At 46.3% G+C, this 23,547-nt stretch overlaps 2 protein-coding genes and 1 non-coding gene across 6 annotated transcripts in view; 2 read left to right on the top strand and 1 right to left on the bottom strand.

Moving 5' to 3' along the window:
• TXNDC17 (thioredoxin domain containing 17) overlaps window positions 1–23,547 on the top strand; it is a 997,418-nt gene that overhangs the window by 546,243 nt on the left and 427,628 nt on the right. The window lies entirely within an intron of this gene.
• Window positions 1–23,547, bottom strand: part of LOC126939805 (uncharacterized) — a 910,157-nt gene that overhangs the window by 668,130 nt on the left and 218,480 nt on the right. The window lies entirely within an intron of this gene.
• LOC126939977 (U6 spliceosomal RNA) lies at window positions 15,936–16,042 on the top strand. Its single transcript, XR_007720511.1, has one exon. It is a non-coding gene; the product is annotated as a U6 spliceosomal RNA (small nuclear RNA).

Here is a 23,547-nt window from a genome sequence, read left to right as displayed (position 1 = left end):
CAGCCTGGCTGCCTTTTATGGCGCTGAAGTGGGCCAAGACCTCCCCTTTCACATGAGTTTTATTCTCTTTCAAAGGTGACTTAGTGACACTGTTCAGTGAGGACCCACCTCAAGCTTCGGTTGTTTGTGATTTAATGAGGAGCCTTTTAATTATAACATCTGTTGTTTTAATTACCAAAGGAATTATAATGAGGCTCCCAGAGGAAGCTGCTGCCAGAGCAGAAGCTGGAGAAGAATTCTCAGCATCAGAGGGCCCACTGGGTCCCTGGCACGATGGCTGCCACTGAGCGTGACCTGTCATGGAGAGCACTTCATCTTCATTTTAATTAAGCTTCGGGGGTGAGACAGGCGGCCTCCGGATTCAAGGGAGCTGAGCGCCCGGATCCTGGAAGAGGCCTCCGCTTTAGGAAGCCTTGGATTTTGTGGATGGAGAGAAGGCAAAAAGACAAACCCACCATTTTGCTGATGCTGATAGAGGCATGCATTGGCCATTCAATAAGCAGGTGGGGACAAGAGCCTGGGCCTCCCTACTGTCCACCTGTGTGACCTTAGCATGATCAGCAGACGTCTGCAGATTTTAGTTTTCTCACATAGAAAATGAAAGTGATGGCCGAGTGCAATGGCTCACGCCTGTAATCCCAACACTTTGGGAGGCCAAGGCAGGAGGATGACTTGAGGTCAGGAGTTTGAGACAAGCCTGGGCAACATAGTGGGATCCCATTGAAAATGATGCCATCTCTTTCTCTCTCAATGAAATGATTCATCCCTGACAGTAGACCCTGGGTTTAGAGTTTGTAAGCCATATTCACATCCATCAGATAGAAAGAACTGTGCATATTATAAGATGAATTTCACACAGACAGAGGGTCCATGTTGGAGGTGAGGATACCAACCTCACTTGGTGGTAGTGAGGCCAAGTTCATAATGGTGGTGAGAGTGATTATGTTTCTGAGATAGCAATCATGCCCATTATCTCAGCTCTTTACCCTTTCTGTATCCATGCCCTTTGAAGTTCCTCTCCCTAAAGAGCATGAGTCTTTTCTCTTACTGAACTTGGACAGGTCTTGCAACTTGCTGCATTTAAAAGAATGCAGGAGAAATGGTGATAAGCCTGTTCCAGACCTAGGTCTTGGCAGATCTTGCTTGCTTCTGCTTCCTCTCTGCTCCTCCACCACAACCCTGGGAACTTGCCCGGGCTTGCCTGCAGAGAATGAGATTCACATGAAGGAGAGCCAATGCCATTCTAGATGGGCCAGCAGCCCACCAGCTGCCAGACACATGAATGAGCCCAGCCTAGATCAGCAGAGTGGCCGGGCCTCCTGCAGCTGACCCCAGACACACGTGCAACAAATGCAATGCTTGTAGGTTACAGAGGATATGTAGTAATTTTATGCAGCATTATATGGTAATAAATAATAGATCTACTCCTCCAGGTTGTGAAGCAATTGAGTAATAGAGACAAGAAACAGGTAACAAAACAGTTTTTGTTTTGTTTTGATTTTCCTAGTAAGACTTGGTTGGAAAATGCTACTTGAAACTTCTGAACAAAACCTGGATTTCTACCCAAATTGAGTATAGCCACCCGTGACTGCCCAGGTGAGATTATCATACACAGGGGAGAAGAAAAACACCTGCAGCCATAGTCAGGCTGGTCAAAAAGAGAGAATGATCCAGAGAAACCCAGCCACTCATGCTCAATCCTTTAACAGAACCTCACGCCAGTCAAGACACTTCTCCCCTAGGGAGGAGTGAGCAGGGGGGTGGAGACAAGGGCAAAAACGATGTGTCCACACTTCCAGGACGGCTGAAATTCCTATTTTCATGTTTAATGGGCCATGGCAGAAATTTAGGGCAAGAAAGAAAATGGCTCCTGCTAGACAAGTGCTGATGGAGGTGGTGCTGATGGAGGTGGTGCTGATGGAGGTGGTGGTGATGGAGGTGGTGCTGATGGATGTGGTGGTGATGGAGGTGATGGTGATGGAGGTGGTGGTGATGGAGGTGGTGGTGAGGGAGGTGGTGGTGATGGAGGTGGTGCTGATGGAGGTGGTGGTGACGGAGGTGATGGTGATGGATGTGGTGGTGACGGAGGTGATGGTGATGGACGTGGTGCTGATGGAGGTGATGGTGATGGAGGTGATAGTGATGGAGGTGGTGGTGAGGGAGGTGGTGGTGAGGGAGGTGGTGCTGATGGAGGTGGTGCTGATGGAGGTGGTGGTGGTGGTGGTGGTAATGGAGGTGGTGCTGATGGAGGTGGTGGTGAGGGAGGTGGTGGTAATGGAGGTGGTGGTGAGGGAGGTGGTGGTGAGGGAGGTGGTGGTGATGGTGATGGAGGTGGTGGTGATGGTGATGGTGATGGAGGTGGTGGTGGTAAGGGAGGTGGTGGTGATGGAGGTGGTGCTGATGGAGGTGGTGGTGATGGAGGTGGTGGTGAGGGGAGTGGTGGTGATGGAGGTGGTGGTGAGGGAGGTGGTGGTGAGGGAGGTGGTGATGATGGTGATGGAGGTGGTGGTGATGGTGATGGTGATGGAGGTGGTGGTGGTAAGGGAGGTGGTGGTGATGGAGGTGGTGGTGAGGGAGGTGGTGGTGATGGAGGTGGTGGTGAGGGAGGTGATGGTGATGGAGGTGGTGGTGAGGGGAGTGGTGGTGATGGAGGTGGTGGTGAGGGAGGGTGGTGGTGAGGGAGGTGGTGGTGATGGTGATGGAGGTGGTGGTGGTGATGGTGATGGAGGTGGTGGTGATGGTGATGGTGATGGTGATGGAGGTGGTGGTGGTAAGGGAGGTGGTGGTGGTAAGGGAGGTGGTGGTGATGGAGGTGGTGGTGAGGGAGGTGGTGGTGATGGAGGTGGTGGTGAGGGAGGTGATGGTGATGGAGGTGGTGGTGAGGGAGGTGGTGCTGATGGAGGTGGTGGTGAGGGAGGTGGTGGTAATGGAGGTGGTGGTGAGGGAAGTGGTGGTGATCATGATGGAGGTGGTGGTGATGGAGATGTTGGTGATGGTGATGGTGGCAAGGATGCTTCCTATCCACAGGCTACATCCTCTGGTGTCTTTACAGGCTGGCCAGTCCCATGCAGATGCTTGGCTGAGCAGTGGGGCTTTTTTCCTATTACAATCTTCTTGGAGTTGCCCAATCACACTAGCATCCCATGCACCTCTGCCTTGGATCATGCCTGGGATATTTTCCCCCATCTTGCCCATCTAGAAAACTGCCACTCATCCATCAAGCCTCGGTTCAAATGCCACTTTTTTGGTGGAGTCATCCTAGGTTCTACTTGACAGACTCAGGTTCTGTATCTCCAATGCTCCTGCTCCCCTTCCTGCATCCCCCAGTTGGAACACACATTACACTGCCTGCATTCTGGTTTACCTGCTTCCCCACAGGACTCTTGAGGGCTAAGAATGTATCTTACCCATCGATAGATAATTTGTGCCCAGCAATGAACCTGGATCATAGTTAGTGCCTCATACATGTTTGTTAAATATATACATCAGCCCCTCTCTGATCAAGCATAGAGGGAGACAGAGGTAAAGGAAAGGGGTAAGTACCAGAGAGGTTCCAGGTATAAATGTGGAGGCCAGCAGAGTCTGGAATATGTACTAAAGGACTGGATCAGTGGCTACAGCAACACTGACTCATCAACCAGCTTCTATATTTTTCTACGAATTAGCTTTTAAAAAATGTTATTTTAACAGAAGGAAGCAGGCAGGTCTCACTCGACAGGGTATTGACTTTCTGCAGCACATTTTATTAAGACTCATCAGGACTGCAGGTCTCTGCATCCTCTGAGGGTGCCTGTGTGTTCGGGAGGCAGAGTGATAGGGAAATTAAATGCAGCAGCTGCATCCTTTGGAGCTTTTTTAAGCAGGCAAGGCCAGCCAACTCCACAGCATACAGGCTGGAGAATACCAGATATGCTCCCTTCCTAGCCTTCTACCCAAGCAGAGAAAGATATTTTCTAATTAGCCAAGTTAGATAAATATTCTTCTACCATGCTCTTGTTTGGAGAATAGGTGGATGCTAAGAAACATGGCTGTAGAGTGACTTTGTGTAGAGTTACTCTTCTGCTTTTAGTGGTTTCCAATATTTAAACACACACACACACACACACACACACACACACCCCACACACGGCTCTGATGCCACACAGCTGGGGAAATTGAAATAGAGGGAATGAAAATAATTTTAAAAGTGGAGACTTAGGTGGTGGTAAGATCCATCACATACTGTGTGGCCAGGACCCCCAAGGAGTTTCCTTCCGTGGGTATCTTCCCCTCTCCATAGTGGACTCTCAGGCACATTTTCCTTTCAGTGGGCTGTGCCCCATTTCATATAGCAAGTCCCAACTCAAACGAGCCTTTGATGACTCCTTGGGATACCTGGAGTAACGTCTGCCTTTGGGGGTGGCGTTTATGACCCTTCACAGTCTCACTTGAACCTGTCTTTCCTTTTGTCTTCTCACGTTCCTCTTCGACCGCACACATCCTGCGCCAGTCTACTGCTGAAACCAATAACTGTCATCATTGTCACCCCCATCCCTTGCATTTATTGAGTGCTGACTCTCCAGTGGCCCCAGAACAGGAGCCTTATGTTCCTTAGCTTATTTTGTCTTAGTAATTTCATGAAGCTGGCACTGGGATGCCCCTCAGCTTGATGATGAGGACATTTGGGCTCAGATCAGTTAAGGGACTTGCCCAAAGCTACACAAGTAATAAGTGGCCAACGGTCCCCATCCTGACCTCTTTGCCTTGGCAAATGCTGTTTCTCCCGCTTAGTGGCTTCCTCTCTCCACCTTCTTCAACTGACAGTCTCCTGTGTTGGAGCCCTGGTAACCATTTCTTTCTGATTTCTGACCTCACCTTCTCCGATCAAACTCCCCTAGCACCATGAGTCATTTCCAAACAAATGCCACGTGGTCGAATCCCTTTTCTCAATTGAGTAAATGGGATTTGACCACGTGGCATTTGTTCTGATATGATTCTGAATGGAGCAATTGTAAAAGGAGTCTTGACAGAATGAAAGGCTGCTGTTCTCCAGAGTTGTAATTCTGCTCTGCCAGTCAACACATCTCTGTTGGGGGCCTGCGCTGTCCCAGGCTCTGTGCTGTGACCTGTGGGAGTCTAAATGGAATCAAAGAAGCACCCTCCAGGGTTTCAGACAGATTGGCACATGGTGTTCAGCGCACTCATTTATGGTAAAACATCTCTAGTCTATCTGTGGACATTTTCTTTTTCTTTTGAATATTGTTCATGTATGCCTTCTCTTTCTTTTTCTGAACTACTGTTACCAAAACTGGTAAAACATTGGCCTTTCCAAGCAACCACATTTAGTTTTGCTGATGTCTTTATTTTAGGTGGCTGTTCTATTATTTGTTTTATTGTTTATCCATTTCTATCATTACCTTCATTATTCCCTTCTTTCTAGTTTCTCTGATTCTTTTTCTAGATTCTTGAGTTGATTGCTTGGATTGTGGGTTACATACAGCTGTTCTAATTTCCTAATAAATGCATTCAACACTATAAATTACTCCTCTAAGAACCAGTGAAACTGCCTCAGACAAGCTGAGATATGTAATGTCTTTATTACTTTTAATTTGAAATACTTGTTAATTTCTGTTATGATTTTCTTTTTTAACCCCTGGATAATTTAGATGTGTGTTTTTAATTTCCAAACATACACTTAGAACATCTCTTTGTTGTTAATTACTAATTTTATTGCATACTGGAGAGAGAAACTATAAGTAATGAAGATTCTTTGGAATTTATTGATACTTCTCTTGTGGTCTGTGCATAGCCCATTTTTCAATGTGTATCCTCTCTTTGTCAAGTTTAAATTTACATTTGTGCAGACATAATTATACATTATTTTTAATCCATCAGCTTCTGGAAAAGATTTGCTAAAAATTGCCCACTACATTTGTTTATTTGTCAACTCTTCTCTCTAATTATTTCAGTTTTTGCTTTGTATATTTCAAGGTTAGTATTGATGGATTCATACAATGCAATGCCTGTCCCTAATGCTTTTACTACTTTCCATCTTAAGTTCAGTTTTGTCTGATGTTAATACAGTCATGCACCACATAATGACATTTTGGTCAATGGTGGACCAAGTATATGATGGTGTTCCCATAAGATTATAATGAAGCTGAAACATTCCTGTTGCCTAGTGAAGTCATAGCCATCATAACATCCGCATAGACAATGCATTACTCATGTGTTTTTGGTGATGCTGGTGTAAACCAATCTACTGTGCTGCCAGTTATATAAAAGTATAGCACACACACAATTATGTACAGCACATAATACTTGATAACGATAATAAAAGACTGCATTACTGGTTTATATACTTGCTATATTGTATTTTTCATCGTTATTTTAGAATGTACTTTTGCTGCTTATAAAAAATAGTTCACTGTAAAACAGCCTTAGCCAGGTCCCTCAGGAGGTTTTCCAGAAGAAGACGTTGTTATCGTAGGAGATGACAGCTCTATCCGTGTTATTACCCCCGAAGACCTTCCAGTGGGACAAGATGTGGAGGTGGAAGACAGTGATATTGATGACCCTGACCTTGTGTAGGCCTAGGCTAGTGTGCGTGTTTGCGTCTTTGTTTTTAACAACAAAAAAAAAAGTTTAAAAAGGAAAAAAGGAAAAAGAAAAAGAAAGAAAATTTAAATAGAAAAGATCTTACAGCATAAGAATACCAAGAAAATATTTTTAAAGTTGTACAATGATATATATATTTAATGCTAAGTGTTATTACAAAAGAGCCAGAAACTAAAAATTAAAGTTTTTCGATATTTTTATTTTATTTTATTTTAGAGACAGAGTTTCACTCTTGTTGCCCAGGATGGAGTTGAGTGGTGTGATCTCAGCTCACTGCAACCTCCACCTCCAGGTTCAAGTGATTCTCCTGCCTCAGCCTCCCGCGTAGCTGGGATTACAGGTGTGCACCACCACACCTGGCTAATTTTTGTATTTTTAGTAGAGATGGGGTTTCACCATGTTGGCCAGGCTGGTATCAAAGTCCTGACCTCAGGTGATCCGCCCGCCTCAGCCTCCCAAAGTCCTGGGAGTACATGCGTGAGCCACCACGCCCACTCTTAAAAATTAAAGCTTATAAAGTAAAAATGTTGCAATGAGCTATGGTTAATTCATTATTGAAGAAAAATATTTTAAAATAAATATGAGTGTAGTTTAAGTGCACAGTATTTATGTAGTGTACAGTAATGTCCTGGACTTTCCCATTCATGCCCACCACTCACACACTGACTCCCCCGGAGCAAGTTCCAGTCCTGAAACCTCCTGCATTGATAGTAAGTGCTGTTCTCTCAGAATGAGGACATTCTCATCACTAGTCGTGGTAATATTCTCAGTTCACAAATTCAGCTGTGCAAAAATATAAAACTTAATTTTTCTATAATTCAACCTAATTTCTGTTTCAAGCTTCCCATTCAGTTGGTATAGAAATTTATTTCCTGTATAGAAGTGTCATTTTTTTTGGGGGGGGATGGAATCTCGCTCTGTTGCCCAGGCTACAATGCAGTGGCACGATCTCGGCTCACTGCCAACTCCACCTCCTGGGTTCACGCCATTCTCCTGCCTCAGCCTCCTGAGTAGCTGCGACTACAGGCGCCCGCCACCACGTGCAGCTAATTTTTTGTATTTTTAGTAGAGACGGGGTTTCACCGTGCTAGCCAGGATGGTCTCGATCTCCTGACCTCATGATCCGCCCACCTCGGCCTCCCAAAGTGCTGGGATTACAGGCATGAGCCACCGCGCCCTGCCAGAAGTGTCATTTTTAAATAATCTTTTATGTCATACTTTTACTGTCTCTTTTCTATGTTTAGATACACAATACTTACTATTGTGTTACAATTGCTGACGGTATTCAGCACGCTACCACGCTGTCCACGTTTGCAGCCTAGGGTTAATAGGCTCTATGCTATAGCCTTGGTATGTAATAGGCTATACTATCCAGGTTTCTGTAAAGTTCACGCTATGACGTTCACACAACGAAACTGCTTAATGGCACATTTCTCAGAGTGTATCCCAGGTTTTAAGTGATGCCTGACTACATTTCTTTTGCAGGTCTGTTATTGCTATTCATCTCTTTATTTGTAATATTTTCGTGTCATTTAGTTTTAGCTCTTTTGCTTTAAAATAGCTCATGAGCTGCTCTTATGTAAATAGTTACACAGATGCCCTTAAATAGCAACCATTTTTCAAAAAAATCAAACTTAAGAATCCCTTTTAATTGGTAAGTTTAATAAGTTTGCATTATTGTAATAGACAATGTATTTATATTTATTTCTGCTGTTTTATTTTGTTTTCCTAACTTTCTATTTTTTCTTTATTTTCCTTTCCTTGTTTTTCACGGGGTTGATCAAGTTTTTTGTTGTTGTTATCGCAGATATGATATTTTTCCTGTGCTGGACTTAAAATTACATTTTCTGTAACTTCATTAGCAAACACACATTTTTTAAGCAACTCCAAGCATAAATCTGTAAATACATCCCTCTGGTTGACTGAGATGAAACCTTAGCATAGTTTTACTTCCTCTAACCACCCACCCATTTTTCCCCCACCCCACCTTGGTAACATCACCTAGAATTTTTATTTTAAATTGTTGACCACATCCCTTCCACTGTATCAGCCCTCTGGAACATGGATATACAACCATGAAGACAGACAGGGAGACAATGACAGATTTCTTAACTCATTCAGGCAGCTATAACCAAATACCATAAACTGAATTTTATTTCTCATGATTCTGAAGCCTGGGAAGTTCAAGATCAAGGCAACAGCAGATTCAGTGTGTGGTGAGGGCCTGCTTCTGGGACAATAGATGGGGCCTTTTCAATAGATGATGCCTTTTCACTGTGTCCTCACTGGATGGTGAGGGCCTCCTTCCTGGTCAATAGATGATGCCTTCTCACTATGTCCTCACATGGTAGGAGGTGCAAGGGATCTCCCTGCAGCCTTCTTTATCAGGGCACTAATTCCATTCATGAGGGCTCCACCCTCCTGACCTAATCACCTCCCAAAGGCCCCACCTTCTCATACTATCATCTTGGGGGTGAGGATTTCAACATATGAACACAAATATTCAGACCATAGCAACTGAAAATAAGTTTCTATCCCAGCTGAATGGGACGCTTGAGACAGAAATTAGGTTGAATTATAGAAAAATAAAGTCTAATTTGTTTTGCTCAGCTGAGTTTATGAATTGAGAATATTACCACCATTAGTGACAAGCCTGTCCCCATTCTAAGATGAGAGCTCCCCTGGGGTGGAACTGTGGCTGTTTCCTCTCTGGACTCCCAGTGCACAGGCCATGGCACAGAGTGGACAAAAGGAAACATCTGGGAATGCTTTCTGGGTAGGAAAGAGGAAAGTGCCCCAGCAGCCGAGAGCTGGGCTGGCATGCTCAGCTAGGCCTTGGTGCTCTACTGTTGAACCTGGGCAATTTTGCAGGACATCAACATTGGACATGGAGACTCTGGGACTGCAATGCCTTAAGACCCAATCCAGACCCCTCATAATCGTGTTTGAACACAGACAACATGAAACTTACCCAGGGGTGCCTGAAAATCACCAAATATCTCCTAATCTGGGCTGCCATGAGGGACCGCTACGTCTTTAGCAATCACAGCCTTTGTCTCTCTCTATTCTCCTCACCATACAGAAAATAATTATTAGATACCAAATACAGAATTACCTTCACCAGCATCCAATCCAGAGCAAAGCTCCACTCCCTTCAACTCTGTCCGCTGTCACCTAACACAAGCCCGGTTCCTGTAAGTCCTCTTCAACCCTCCCTTACTGGGATGCTTCATAGTTTCCTGTAGTGGATCTTCTCCCTTGTTTCAGCTTGTGTATATTAAACTCAACGTTGTTAAGCTACCTGTGTGTTTCTGGTGGTCTCTGGCTGGCAGTCATGAGCTATGGGTCAGGTGGCATGTGATAGTAGTCTGACTGTAGTCTGAGAGTGGAAGTTTTCAAATGCTGGTTGAATTGAGTTGAATTCATGAAATGGGTCCTTAGAGTGCCCGGAAAATAGTGTCATGAGCTTCATTTCTGACTGCGTCTCCTTTCAAGCCCAGACCCAGCCAGGTCTGCCTGCCAGATACTCCGAGCAGTTACAGGAAGGGCTCCTTTTATTGCAAGGAAGCCGCATATACTTCCCATTTCAGCCTAATAAAAGAAGCCTTCACCCAAGCAGGTCTAGTCTCAGCCATTCCTTCATCCTAAGAGATGAAAGGTTGAACCTAGAGCTAGAAATATGTTCAGAGGAATCTGCTAGTGGCTTGGCTTGTATGCCCAAGGCATGGAGTGTGGTTACTATAAGGTTCTCAGACTGGGTCCTGGCTACTCACAGCCCTGGAGGAGGCTGATGGAGACCAAGCCAAGGATTCATGAGGAGTAGACAAGGACGGAACTGGTTTGGAACCAGATGACTCCCTCCCAGTGCAGATGGACTGGTCTCCAGCCAGCCGTGTGCCCACAGCCTCACCCAACTTCTTCACATACATTGTGACTCTTCTCTGAGCAGCGACATGGGTCCCAAGGCAATGGGAATGAAGCTGCTAGCCATGGAGACTAGCCCTGGCACAGCTTCTTACTGTCAGAAACTGCCAAAGAGGTATTGAGCGTAATGTCTTCTCACCTAAGAGAAATTAACTTAACTGGCAAAAAAATATTGATCTGGGTTTTGGCAAATAAAGATCAGGCTGAAGGTACACTTCCAGAGTGCTCTCTGATTACACACACGCACACACACACACACCCAGGGGTGTATACACAAACACATGTACACACTCAATCTCACGGAGACATCTACTCTGACAGACTTGTGGAGATGCAATCGGAAACTGGCTTCTTCCCAGAAGAACTGAGATGTCACTGAGCCCAAATTTCCCTCCATTTTTGGTAAATTGCTTGATTTCTCCAGGACCTCACAATGTGGTCTTTAGTCATGGAGACTGTGAGAACATGACACAGAGCCAGAAGGGAGTGACTCTCAAATTCACGCACCAGGTCTCGAGGGAGTGAAGGAAGATGAGTAGGACCTGCCATCCTTCCCTCCCAGCCTGGAACACCCAGTTCCTTCATAGACCTTGCTCAAATGTCACCTCCTCTATGAAGCCTTCCCTGACCTTTTCCAAGTAGATTTTATCACATGCTCTTCTGAGTTCCAGCAGCAAATTTTAACGACCTCTTGTTGCAGGCATCTAGAGTTTTGCCTGCTGGATCTCTTAGGATTTGGTTCAGCTGCAAGTTACAGAGTCCCTCAAACAACCATGGCTTAAACAGAATAGAAGTGTAGTTATCCCTCCACATAAAAGCCCAGGGTTGGGAGGCAACTACACAATCTTCTGGAATCCAGGCTACTCTGGCCTTTTTCTTCAGTTCTCCCTGGGGCGTGGTTCTCGGGCTCTTAGCACAAGATGGTGGCTGGAACTTCAGCCATCAGAGCATATCCAATGCCACAGGATGGAGTGGGTAGGAATCAAAGAGGAGGTGACAAAGGATTCTGCTCCCTTTTAAGAAAAATTTTCAGAAACTACCACATGGCACTCTACTTCATTTACACTGGCCAGGACTTAGTGACACAGGCATGCCTACCTGCAAGGAATGCAGGGCAATGTAATGTTTGGTCATAGGCCCATCTAGAAAATTCAACTAGTGGCCAGGAGCAGTGGTGGCTCACGCCTGTAATTCCAGCATTCTGGGAGGCTGAGGCGGGTGGATCACCTGAGGTCAGGAGTTTGAGACCAGCCTGGCCAACATGGTGAAACCCCATCTCTACTAAAAATACAAAAATTAGCCGGGCGTGGTGGTGCGCACCTGTAATCCCACCTACGTGGGAGGCTGAGGCAGGAGAATCACTTGAACCTGGGAGGCGGGAGTTGCAGGGAGCTGAGATTGTGCCATTGCACTCCAGCTTGGGTGATGAGAGCAAAACTCAGTCTCAAAAAACAAACAAACAAACAAACAAACAAAAACAAACTCAATTAATATGGAAGAGTGCTGATACTGGAGCCAACGATGAGCCTTGACCGGTCCTTCCCAGCATCTCTCCTTGTGTTGTCCTAGTTACAGGATGCAGATCTCTATAGGGGGCTACTCCTTTTCCTATGGATAGAGCCTTGGTGGTGCCATCAGCCAAGAGACCCTGAAAAAGCTAGGGGATGGTCCACATTAGACCAATCAGCTTATCTCGCAGGGCCTTAAATTGCCAGCAAGTGATCCAAGATGGAAAATGACCGGGGTGACGTTGCTCCTGAAACTGGAGTCCTGAAGAAGCCGCCCATCCTTTCCTGCTCACTGGATCCTTGAACAACTCACTTTCCTGAGCTTTCCAAAGCCTGGCGCTGCAGTGTATCGTTAATTCTATGAGTCACTCCACGTACTTCCAGTGAATTCCTCCTTTTCTTGCTTAAGTTACCCAAAGTTCATTTATGTTGCTTGCAACTCACAATCCCTAACTGATTCTCCAAAGTTCATTTATGTTGCTTGCAACTCACAATCCCTAACTGATTCTCCTCTGTTATGTCACTAATCAGGTACCATTTACACACCTGTGTCTTTTTCATATAATTTTTTATTTGCATAGAATTGTGGTATGTATTTTGGGGGTATATGTGATGTTCTGATACCTGCATACAATGTATAATGATCAAAGCAGGATAATGGGATATTCATCACCTCGAATGTTCACACGTGTGTCTTTAACGAGATTAAACTCTCCAAAGTAGAGAGCACATTTGCTCATCTCTGTGCACCTGCCCCAAAGATCAACTCTCCCATTAGGAACTCTGTAATTGTTTGTAGATAAAATGAATGAGAGATTCTGTGTGATTCTAAGGACACGCTGTGTGAACTTGCAGAAGCCATCCAACTTCTTTGCCTCGCTGTCCCTAGTAAAATACCCATTAGTAAGTGTTATATAGTGAGGGTGAGGGGAATGGCTCGTGTATTCCTGACCTCTCACTTCATTCTCGGAACTCCCAGAACAGAAGGAGCAGAATGAGTTCCACTCGAGAGCAGAACCTGCTGTCAAAGTTATAACTAGCTGCCGGATGTGGTGGTTCACGCCTGTAATCCCAGCACTTTGGGAGGCTCAGGTGGGCGGATCACGAGGTCAGGAGGCCGAGACCATCCTGGCCAACACAGTGAAACCCCGTCTGTACTAAAAATACAAAAATTAGTCTGGCGTAGTGGTACGCGCCTATAGTCCCAGCTACTCTTACAGCTGAGGCAGGAGAATCGCTTGAACCCAGGAGGCGGAGGTTGCAGTGAGCCGAGATCACATCACTGCATTCCAGCCTGGGTGACAAGAGCAAAACTCCGTTTCAAAAAAAAAAAGTTGTAACTACCATTGATTTTATGATCATTGCCGAAGAAAGATTTTCTAAAATTTACCTACTGATACGACGTCAGATTCACACCCTCCCAATTTTTCAGTTTCTTTATCTCCCTCACTGAGCTCAGATGCGTCAGATTTATCTCAAATGACTGATCACCGCCTGGTAGCCAGGAACCATGAGACCACTTTCTTTCTCAGCTCCTGTCCCAACTCATGGGACAACCATGCTAACACTACGTGATTCTCAGTCCCTGGTGTTAGCTAATTTGGAGCAAGAGGATGCCTAATCCATTGCACATCAATCAGATTCTCTCTCGCAAGAAATTGTAACAGCCCTTGAGAGATGCTGGTGTGAATCCCAGATGCTCTCAGGAAGAGAGAATGTGTAAATATGAGAGGGATCAAGCTTTTCTGTCTGGCAGCCACTGTGTCAAAAACATAAAGAAAGTCAATCTGCAGAGAAAGGGGACTGCAGCGGATGCACAGAGGGAAGCTGAAAGAGAAACCCCGTGGCCGGGCGCGGTGGTTCAAGCCTGTAATCCCAGCACTTTGGGAGGCCGAGACGGGCGGATCACGAGGTCAGGAGATCGAGACCATCCTGGCTAACACGGTGAAACCCCGTCTCTACTAAAAAATACAAAAAACTAGCCGGGCGAGGTGGCGGGCGCCTGTAGTCCCAGCTACTCGGGAGGCTGAGGCAGGAGAATGGCGTGAACCCGGGAGGCGGAGCTTGCAGTGAGCTGAGATCCGGCCACTGCACTCCAGCCTGGGCGACAGAGCGAGACTCAGTCTCAAAAAAAAAAAAAAAAAAAAAAAAAAAAGAGAAACCCCGTGGTCCCAGGGAGAGAAAACCAAGAGAAGCCCATCCTTTCTGACAGACAGCGGTGGTACAAATGCCAAATCTGATCTCCTGAGGAGTGCAGTGGGATTTTTGCCTTTGAGTTAGTTCTGCAACACACCTGAATCCATGTACTAAATACTCCTTGATTTTCCTGAGCCACTCTGACATGGGGATGTACAACCAAAAACCTAACAAAGACAGCTGCCCTAGGTCAGGCCTCATCTTCTCTCTAGAAGACGCTTGTTAGGCTTCCTCACTGACCTCCCTGCCTCCAGTTTGTCCTGGCGCCACCACCAATCCACCTTTCACGTGGGTTTCCAGGCAGACCTCACCATGTTAGTGCCCCTGTGTGCAGAAAAGAGTTGGCGTTACCATTCTTTTTTTTTTTTTTTTTTTTTTTGAGTCACAGTCTCGCTCTTGTTGCCCAGGCTGGAGTGCAGTGGCACCATCTCGGCTCACTGAAACTTCTGCCTCCTGGGTTCAAGCGATTCTCCTGCCTCAGCCTCCCGAGTAGCTGGGATTACAGGCACACGCCGCCACACCTGGCTAATTTTTTGTATTTTAGTAGAGATGTTGTTTCACCGTGTTGCCCAGGCTGGTCTCAAACTCCTGAGCTCAGGCAATTCGCTCACCTCAGTCTCCCAAAGTGCTAGGATTGCAGACGTGAGGCACTGGCATTCTAAAAAAAAGGCCTGTTGCAAGCTAGTCCTTGGCTGGTGTCTGGGAACATAGATGAGAGAAGGGTCCCCATCCTAACCGATGTGAGCGGCTTACTCCACCCAAAATGTTTGTGCAAACAGCGTGGTTTAAGCTAAACACCTGCTTTCCCTCTGGGAGTCTGGAAATTTAGTAAGCATTAGACCAAGGGTGTCTAGGTGACCATCCCCACAATAAAATCTCTGGGCACTGAGTCTCCAATGAACTCCTCTGAGAGACAGTATTTCACACTGTTGTCCCGACCTGTGGCTGAGGCAACTGTACACGATTTGTGTGGCTTCTTTGGGAGAGGACCCTTGGAAGCTTGTGCCTGGTCTTCCCCAGACTTCACCCAGGAGCCTTTTCCCTTTGCTGGCCTTACTGTGTATAGTTTTGCTCTGATGAATCATAGCCATGAGTGTGACTGCATGCTGAGTCCCACGAGCACTCCTGGCCAATCATTGCACAAGGAGGTGGTCCTGGGGACTCCAGACACACCCTGCTCGAAACACAAGTATCTTTCCAGGATAAAGCCCACCTCTTCGTTTGACACCAGGACCATTGTGAGCCGGCTCTAATTGACATCTCAGCCTCATCTCTGCTGTTCCCAACCTACCACCTTACGTTCCAATTACACCCCTGCCTCTATCACTCACCACTGTAGGCACCTGTGTTCCATTCACCAGGGCCCATCTCAGGAAGCCCTCCTGGAGGATCCCTTCTATCAGAACCCAGCTGGTCCTGCCTCATGCTCTATCCCACTTCCTAACACAGAGCCTGGAGTCCTAGAAGTTTCACCACACCCATGTCCCCAATCAGGGGTGATTCCTGGAAATCAGGGGTGCAGCCCATCTATGGCTTGCATCTCCAGGGACACCACAGGCTCCAGCACACAGTAGGTGCTCAATAGAGGTATTGCAAGCTTTAGCCTCCCTGTACAGATGTCTCTCTCCTCTGAAATCAGGAAATCAACACCCCCGAGACCTGAGACATGTGGCCTTGTACACCTATGATCCTTTTTATAGAGATACTTGAGTGCTCCCTTCGGCAGCTCATAGACTGAAATTGGAATAATACTGAGAAGATTAGCCTGGCCCCTGCTCAAGATTGACACAAAAGTTTGTGAAGCATTCCACGTTTTTTTAAACTACCACGCTTTAGTCATTATACAATGCATGCATTGAAACATCACATGGTACCCCACAAACATGTACAACTATCCTGCGTCAATAATAAACAACAAAAAAGATACCCAAATCCCCCGACTAGGTCTAGATTCCAATTCAGAGTCAGCATATACGATGGAGAACCTGGAAGTGGGGGCCACGCACTGAGATTCCCTGATCTCCATGTTACACGACACTCTCAGAGAAGTAAAGCGACCTAACCAAGGTTGCCCAGCTGGTGAGTGGCAGAGCTGGGACTCAGCTCCAGAGCAGGCAGGTCCAGAAGTCCACCCTGTGAACACTGTCCTCGAATCATTGCTCAGGGTGTGCAGACCTGGCCTGGGGAGCTGTCCCTTGAGCTCCGGGGCCGCCCTGGGTCACTGTCCTGCTCACCAGTGACCTCCCCGAGGGCCAGGACTCCAGGGCTCCTCTTACCCTGCTCCCAGCTCAGGGCAGTGCAAACTGGTGATACCATGTTTACCCCCTGAGCTGCCACTAATTCTCTCCTCCCACGTGAGCCTGCTTCAGACAGGTCTGAAGGTTCTATTCTCCCAGGAGGAGCTCCAACTCCCTCCCAGCTTTAAAGAAATTCACATAAATGGAATCCACGTGGAAAAGAGGCACTTTCGCCTCCTTCATGGCAGCCTGAGAGCCAGCTTCAGGGTCCTGCACCCCAGAAAGCTCCAGGTTTCCTTTGGCTGAATCCTTTTGACATTTTCAATGGTAAAATAAATTTGATTTGCAGAAGCCATGAAGGAACCAAGGCGATGTGATTTCCAAAACGCACTGTGTTATTGGATATGATAAAAGACTGAATGAGTCAGTAAATGTAGCAGTTTAATAACTGTTTAAAAAAAAAAAAAAAAAAAAAGGCCGGGTGCTGTGACTCATGTCTGTAGTCCCAGCACTTTGGGAGGCCGAGGTGGGCAGATCATGAGGTCAGGAGTTCAAGACCAGCCTGACCAGTGTGGTGAAACCCCGTCTCTACTAAAAATACAAAAATTAGCCAGGTGTGGTGGCGGGCGCCTGTAATCCCAGCTACCTGGGACGCTGAGGCAGGAGAATTGCTTGAACCCGGGAGGCAGAGGTTGCAGTGAGCTGAGATCGTACCACTACACTCCAGCCTGGGTGAGAGAGTAAGACTCTGTCTCAAGAAACAAAAAAAGCAAACCCTTGTGGTCTGGTGGTGGTGGAGGAGGAAGAGGAGGAGGTTATGGTAGGTGGAGAAGGAAAGATTCATGCCTGAACTCACTGCCTACACCCAGAACGAATCCCCAGCCCCGCTCACTCCCTCACAAACACAGACAGACACACGGATTCACGCCCCACACTCCCGCATACATAAACAGGCATGGATACAGACGCAGAAATGCACAGCCATGTTCACATAAACATAGGTGCACGCGCCAGGCAGGTCCACAAACAGTCATCATAGCCGGTGCCAATCATTGGGCAGTGAAAATGTGCCAGGTACTGCGATGAGGACTTTGCATCCTTTTGTCTCAGTTACTGTCTTACTCGGTTGTGCAACTGTCAGAGATAAGCAAGTTATTATTCCCGTTTTACAGATGAAGAAACTGAGGCACCGAGATCTTAAGTAACTTCCTCAAAGAGATCCCAACTAGGAAGTAGGGAAGCCAAGGTGAGAACCCAGATAGATTTCAGAAGCCTTGTTCCCTTTTTAGTTTCATTGAAATATAACTGATGGATCCTCAACTTCAGAGGTGTATAGTTTGATGAGTTGCGATGTGTGTGCATACTCATAGAATCATCACTATAATCAAGATAATGAACACATCTATCAGCCACAAAAGTTTTCTTGGGCCCTTGATAATCTCTTGCTTATGTCACCATCCCTGAGCAGCCACTCTTCTGCTGTCTGTCACTGTAGATTGATTTTCATTATCTAGAATTTTCTAGAAATGGGTCATGCAGTGTGTCCTCTGTAATGCCTACGGAAGCGATGCTCACTATGACTGCACTGTGGGCATCCTCACACATGCATGCGCAATGTCCACAAGTCCTCACCAGCACGCACCCCCAGGACCACATTCCCCCCTCATCCCCCCTTACACCCATTCCCACACCCCCCAGGTACAAGGCGCTCCTGTGCCCCCCGCCCCCACCCCTCACTGTATCTCTCAATCCTTGCTGCTCCTCGGGAATAATTTTGCTCCATTCATCAGCGAAATAAACTTCTGACAGTTTCCCAGCAAAGCAGTGCAGCTCCTTTCTCCTAAGTCATGTGACAGGTGACTGCAGACCCACTGTCCTCAGCACGTGAGCCCTTTGTAGACTCTGGTTCAATTCTCAAAAGCTTTGCTCATTCAACAAGAAGCCCATTCTCCTAGGCACTGTGTATTCAGCAACGACCAAGAAGTCACAGTCCCCTCTGGCTATGGAGCTAAATCACCTCCCCAGACCCCAAACCAAGCTCAGACCGGTGTGGCTGGCCAGGAGAGGAGGAGTCTTCCTTCAAGGGTGGACGCTGAAAGACAGCCACAAGACACTGTATGGAGACAGTGGGACAGGGCAGGGCTGAGCAGAGCTCCATTGCTAGGAACATGGGCCATGGCTTGTGGCTGACCACCAGGCTTTACAGGACAGGAGAGGGGACTTGCACACCCTGCGTCAAAGCCAATTACTACAGGGGGCTGATGTCCAGCTCATACCTGAAGTCTAACTCACCCCTAGCTGTCAATCTGGATACACAGTGGAATCATTCTAGGAGTTTAAAATCATACTGAGCCCTGGGTTCCACTCCCAGATAATCTGATGTAATTGTTTGAGGGAGGGGTGTGTGACCTCAGCATATGCATTTTTAAAAGCTCCCCAGGTGATTATCTAATATGCAGCACAGTTTGAGAACCTCTGTAATTCTTCATTGGCCTCCAGTCTTAGGATAGGTACCTCCCGAAAGCACCGCAGGATACAAGAAAGCAACACTGCTAGAGGGAAGACCTCCAATCCCACCTCCCTGCAAATACCCTAATGGGAATTTAACAAGATGACCTATATTGATTAGATATCAATTAATTGTGAGACGAGGACTAAAGATTTCATAAGCAATCAATCTCACTGTCATGTAATGAACTGAAATTGGGGCAAGTAGTAAGTAAATGCTCAGTGATAATGACTTTCTTATCAATATCAGATATTTAAAACCTTTCAGGTTTTACTGGTAATTCAATATCAAGATAATTAGGTATCAGTCAGGCACATTAAATATTGTTTACATTGGCCGTTGTTCTTTAAATCTACGGTAAGACGGCTATGGGGTCCCCAGCCAATGGCTCTTGCTTATTTGGGATGACACATCTAATATATTTACAAGTATTAGGTAAGATAACCTCTGAGGTATGAACTACTATGGAAAGTAGAGAATGCTGAGTTTATTTCAGCTTCACACGCTGGTACCAGAAACAGAAGTCCAGTCTAATATGTCATCTCGGCTAAACTGAGCTGTTGAAGAACTACTGCAAAATCCCTTCCCCTTAATTACATTTTACTGTTAAATAATCGAATTACTTTATCATTACCTTGATGCCAACACCTATAAACCAGATTACTTTAATCATATCGAACCTCTACTTCCTTGTAGGTGTTTTTGATGTATGGAAATCATGATGGGGCCAGAAGCACTCGTGACTCCGGCATGAAGGAAAAAAAAACTATTGCTTCCGACCATCAAGGTTTACGGACATGGACCCAAATCATCTTAATGAGTCCTGAGGAAGGCAGAGGAGGCAAGGCATGAGCGTGTTGAGAAGAGACTTTACGGGAGTAAAAGATGCAGGCGGTAGAGTGGCTTTGATCAATAGACGGAATCATTCCGTTGAAAACAAGTCAATCTGGTATATTTAAAAAATTGTTAGAGGTGTTCACGTGGGTTATATCCCCAAAAGTCTACATCATAAAGGTGCAATAGGCTCCACAGCAGTGCCAGCCCTGGGTAGAATGCTGTTCTTGCTCTCATGAAGTAAGGGGCAAGGAAGAGTGCGCTGGTCAAGAGTGCGGGCTTCAGAGTGGAAGCCTTGAACCAGCTGCTTAAAGTCTCTAGGCCTTGATTTTTGCATCTGTAAAATGGGGATAATGATATTATCTACCTTACGGGGCTATAGTAGGGACGACATGGCATCATTCCTTGAACTCCCCAGTACTATGTACACAGCAAGAGTTCAGTAAATGATGCTTATTTCTATGCTTCATTTTGCTTTCGTTGTGTCATTGTCTTGACCCCATTCAATGTCTTTGGGCCTCAGTCCCACTTTGATATTACTATTTCCACTCCCTTTTCTATGGTTGTGGTTAGGGCTGAGGCACTTTTCCTGACATCCTTTTGCCCAGACCTTTATTTTTTACCTTTCTTAATCATTTCATTCTAGATGAGATTCTGGTAAACAGGATAAAGCCAAGCTTTTTTTCTTGACTCAGTCTGGGGTCTCTGTCTTTTAATCAGGGGATTCAGTCAATTCCCTCTCATGGGAATAATGGGCACCCTTGTTTCATTTCTACCCTCTTAAGTTATGGTTACTGTTTATCTTACTTCGTTGTTGTTTTATTTTTCCTTTTCCTTCTTTTACCTGGCTTTGTCAAGTAACCTGTATTCCTGTCCTCTCCACTCCATGATTTTGAAAACTCCCTCTGGCTTCTAGCTATTAGTGATGACTATTCTCATCTTTACATACATGAAGCACCCTGTATTCTTCTCGTTATGTTAAACGGCCCTGTCCTAGCACAGAAGTCCTCTCCCAGCCCTTCACTGAGGTCTACGGAATTTCTCTTCCTCACTCTCTGTCTCTCTCTCCCTGATTTTTCTCTCTTTGCATTTGGGCCCTAGGTTTTGAGATATTTCTACTCCTGATCTCCTGTCATTATTTTAATTCTCAATAGAGACAATTCTCTAATTAATGTGTTCATTTATTATGTCCCTACTTCAAGCTTTAAGAACCACTTCTTTTAAGTTTCAAAAAATCTTTACTTCACTCCCACTGGATCTCTTTAAGAGTGCGTATTTCTTTTTTGTCCAAGTTGTCTCCTGGATCTTGCCCAGATCTATTTCAGACAGAGACACCTGTCCCAATTCTTCCACTGGGTCAGCTTCCCTCTGGTTCCTGTCCCCTACATCTGTGGGTTTTTTCTTTGCCTGCTCATGGTTCCCTGTACCCTCAGCAGCTGACTCCAGCCGTCACAGCCCAACCAGAGTGAGAGGCACATGGGCTTCCACTCCTCTGGACTGGCAGTGACTGACCTGGCCGGCCTCTGCTGAGACCCTGGAGGATGCCTCTCTGCTCCCGGAGACCCCTGTCCATGGTAGCGCTCCCCCAAACTCAGCACCTGTGAGCAATTCAGCCTCAAGTGGAAAAGAAAAAAAATGGCAAAATGGCTACAGCAAAATGTAAATTTTAAAAATAATTTGCAAATTGGTCATTGGCCAAATTGATTGTATGATGAATTGACTGAGGTAGACATAGTTTTTGGTAAATTTGTTTGCTTCCTCACAAAAGCACTGGCAACCCAGTTTGCCAGGGTGCTCGCCAAAGCCCCTTCCCCGCTTGCTCTGAAGAGGGTGTTGAGAGGCAGTGGGCAAGTGGGAGGTAGGGACAGGCGTTCATGTCACCATCTTCCAGAGTTCTCATTGTGTTGCCACTGGAGTCATCTGCTTCTGCCTTTTTTTTTTTTTTTTTTTTTTTTTTTTTTTTGAGATGGAGTCTCACTCTGTTGCACAGTTTGGAGTACAATGGCATGATCTTGGCTCACTGCAACCTCCTTCTCCCAGGTTCAAGTGATTCTCCTGCCTCAGCCTCCTGCATAGCTGGGATTATAGGCACATGCCACCATGCCTGGCTAATTTTTCTATTTTCAGTAGAGATGGGATTTCACCATGTTGGTCAGGCTGGTCTTGAACTCCTGACCTTGTGATCCGGCCTCCTCGGCCTCCCAAGGATTATAGGATTACAGGCGTGAGCCGTGGCGCCCAGTCTGCTTCTGCTTTAAACCAGGTGAAGTGTACTTGTGGACTCGAAGGTGCAAGTGAGAGTATGTGTTGATACTGGTGGCTGTAGCTGCAAGCCCTGCAGAGCCAGCTCATAACACAAGTGCCAGCTATTGCTGAGGAGAAGCAAGGCTGACTTGGACTGTATTTTCCAGAATATGATTGGCAGCTGTGATGCCCTGCTCTGCCCCGTGGGCTGGGAGCCAGGCTGATGGGCCATGTCCCCAGGAGGCCAGTGTGGGGAGGGACTAGAAACATCATACTATAGAAGACTGTGGAGTGCTTTGAGAGGCCAAGGCAGGTGGATTGCTTGAGCTCAGAAATTCGAGACCAGCCTGGGCAACACAGTGAAATCCCATCTCTACTAAAATACAAAAAAAATTAGCCAGGCATGGTGGCGGGCGCCTGTAATCCCAGCTACTCAGGAGGCTGAGGCAGGAGAATTGCTAGGTGGAGGTTGCAGTGAGCTGAGATCGCACCACTGCACTACAGCTTGGGCAACCGAACAAGACTGTCTCAAAACAAACAAACAAACAAAGACTGTGGACTGGGCTTGGGGGCTGAGGGGTAGGAGGGTGGGGAGTAGGAGTCAGAGTGCTCAGCCTAGAGAAGATGCACTTCCATGGGGAGATGTCCTGGGAAGAGCAATAGACTTCTGTGTGGCCCCAAGGGCTGGGACTGAGGCAGCGTGGAGGCTAGGAAGACGATTCTACCATCAGAGCTTACCAGTGATGGACCTGTCTAGAAGGAGGGAGCTCTCCATCATGAAAGGCATGCAGGTCAGACCTGAGAGGTCATTTGATGGAGACAGACTGGGTAATTCCAGAGTTTCTTCCTACCTGGGAGTCTCTAACTCCCAAAATGGGTGCCATGTAATGGTTGGGGGAGCCCTGCTTCTCACCACAGGCACTAAAATTCATGAACCCTGAGCGCGCTGAGCAGAGGAATGGGGAAGCTTTGCTATGGAAAAAGCCACAATACCCTTATCTTTTCTCCTAAGAGTCTTACATCCATCTTCAGGGAATAACCTCTTTCTTTATTTTAGGCAAATCATCATGATGTGCTTTTTAGTAACATAAATACTCACCAGTTGTTCTTGGCGAAAACTGTGAGATCACCGTTGACGAGCATACAAATCTTTTAAATTAAAATTGTTAGGGTTTTGTTTGACCCCTCAAGTCGGGGAATGGTGGCACCCAGTCATATAGCTCTGAGATTCTCTTGTCTCCCTCCCCCATTTGGGAAGATATGGAAGCTATAGAGAAATACTTCCTGCTTCTGCCTGAACCGTGCTGCAAATGGGTGCAGATTACCCATTTTTCTGGGGAAATGGGAGTTCTTTTCTAGGGACTTTTTTTTTTTTTGAGATGGAGTCTTGCTCTGTCACCCAGGCTGGAGTGCAGCAGCGCAATCTAGGTTCACTGCAAGCTCCACCTCCTGAGTTCAAGTGATACTTCTGCCTCAGCCTCCCAAGTAGCTAGAAGTA

Source organism: Macaca thibetana, chromosome 16, assembly GCF_024542745.1.
Source record: "Macaca thibetana thibetana isolate TM-01 chromosome 16, ASM2454274v1, whole genome shotgun sequence".
Classification (NCBI taxonomy): Eukaryota; Metazoa; Chordata; class Mammalia; order Primates; family Cercopithecidae; genus Macaca; species Macaca thibetana.
This window is presented reverse-complemented; position numbering and strand designations above follow the sequence as displayed.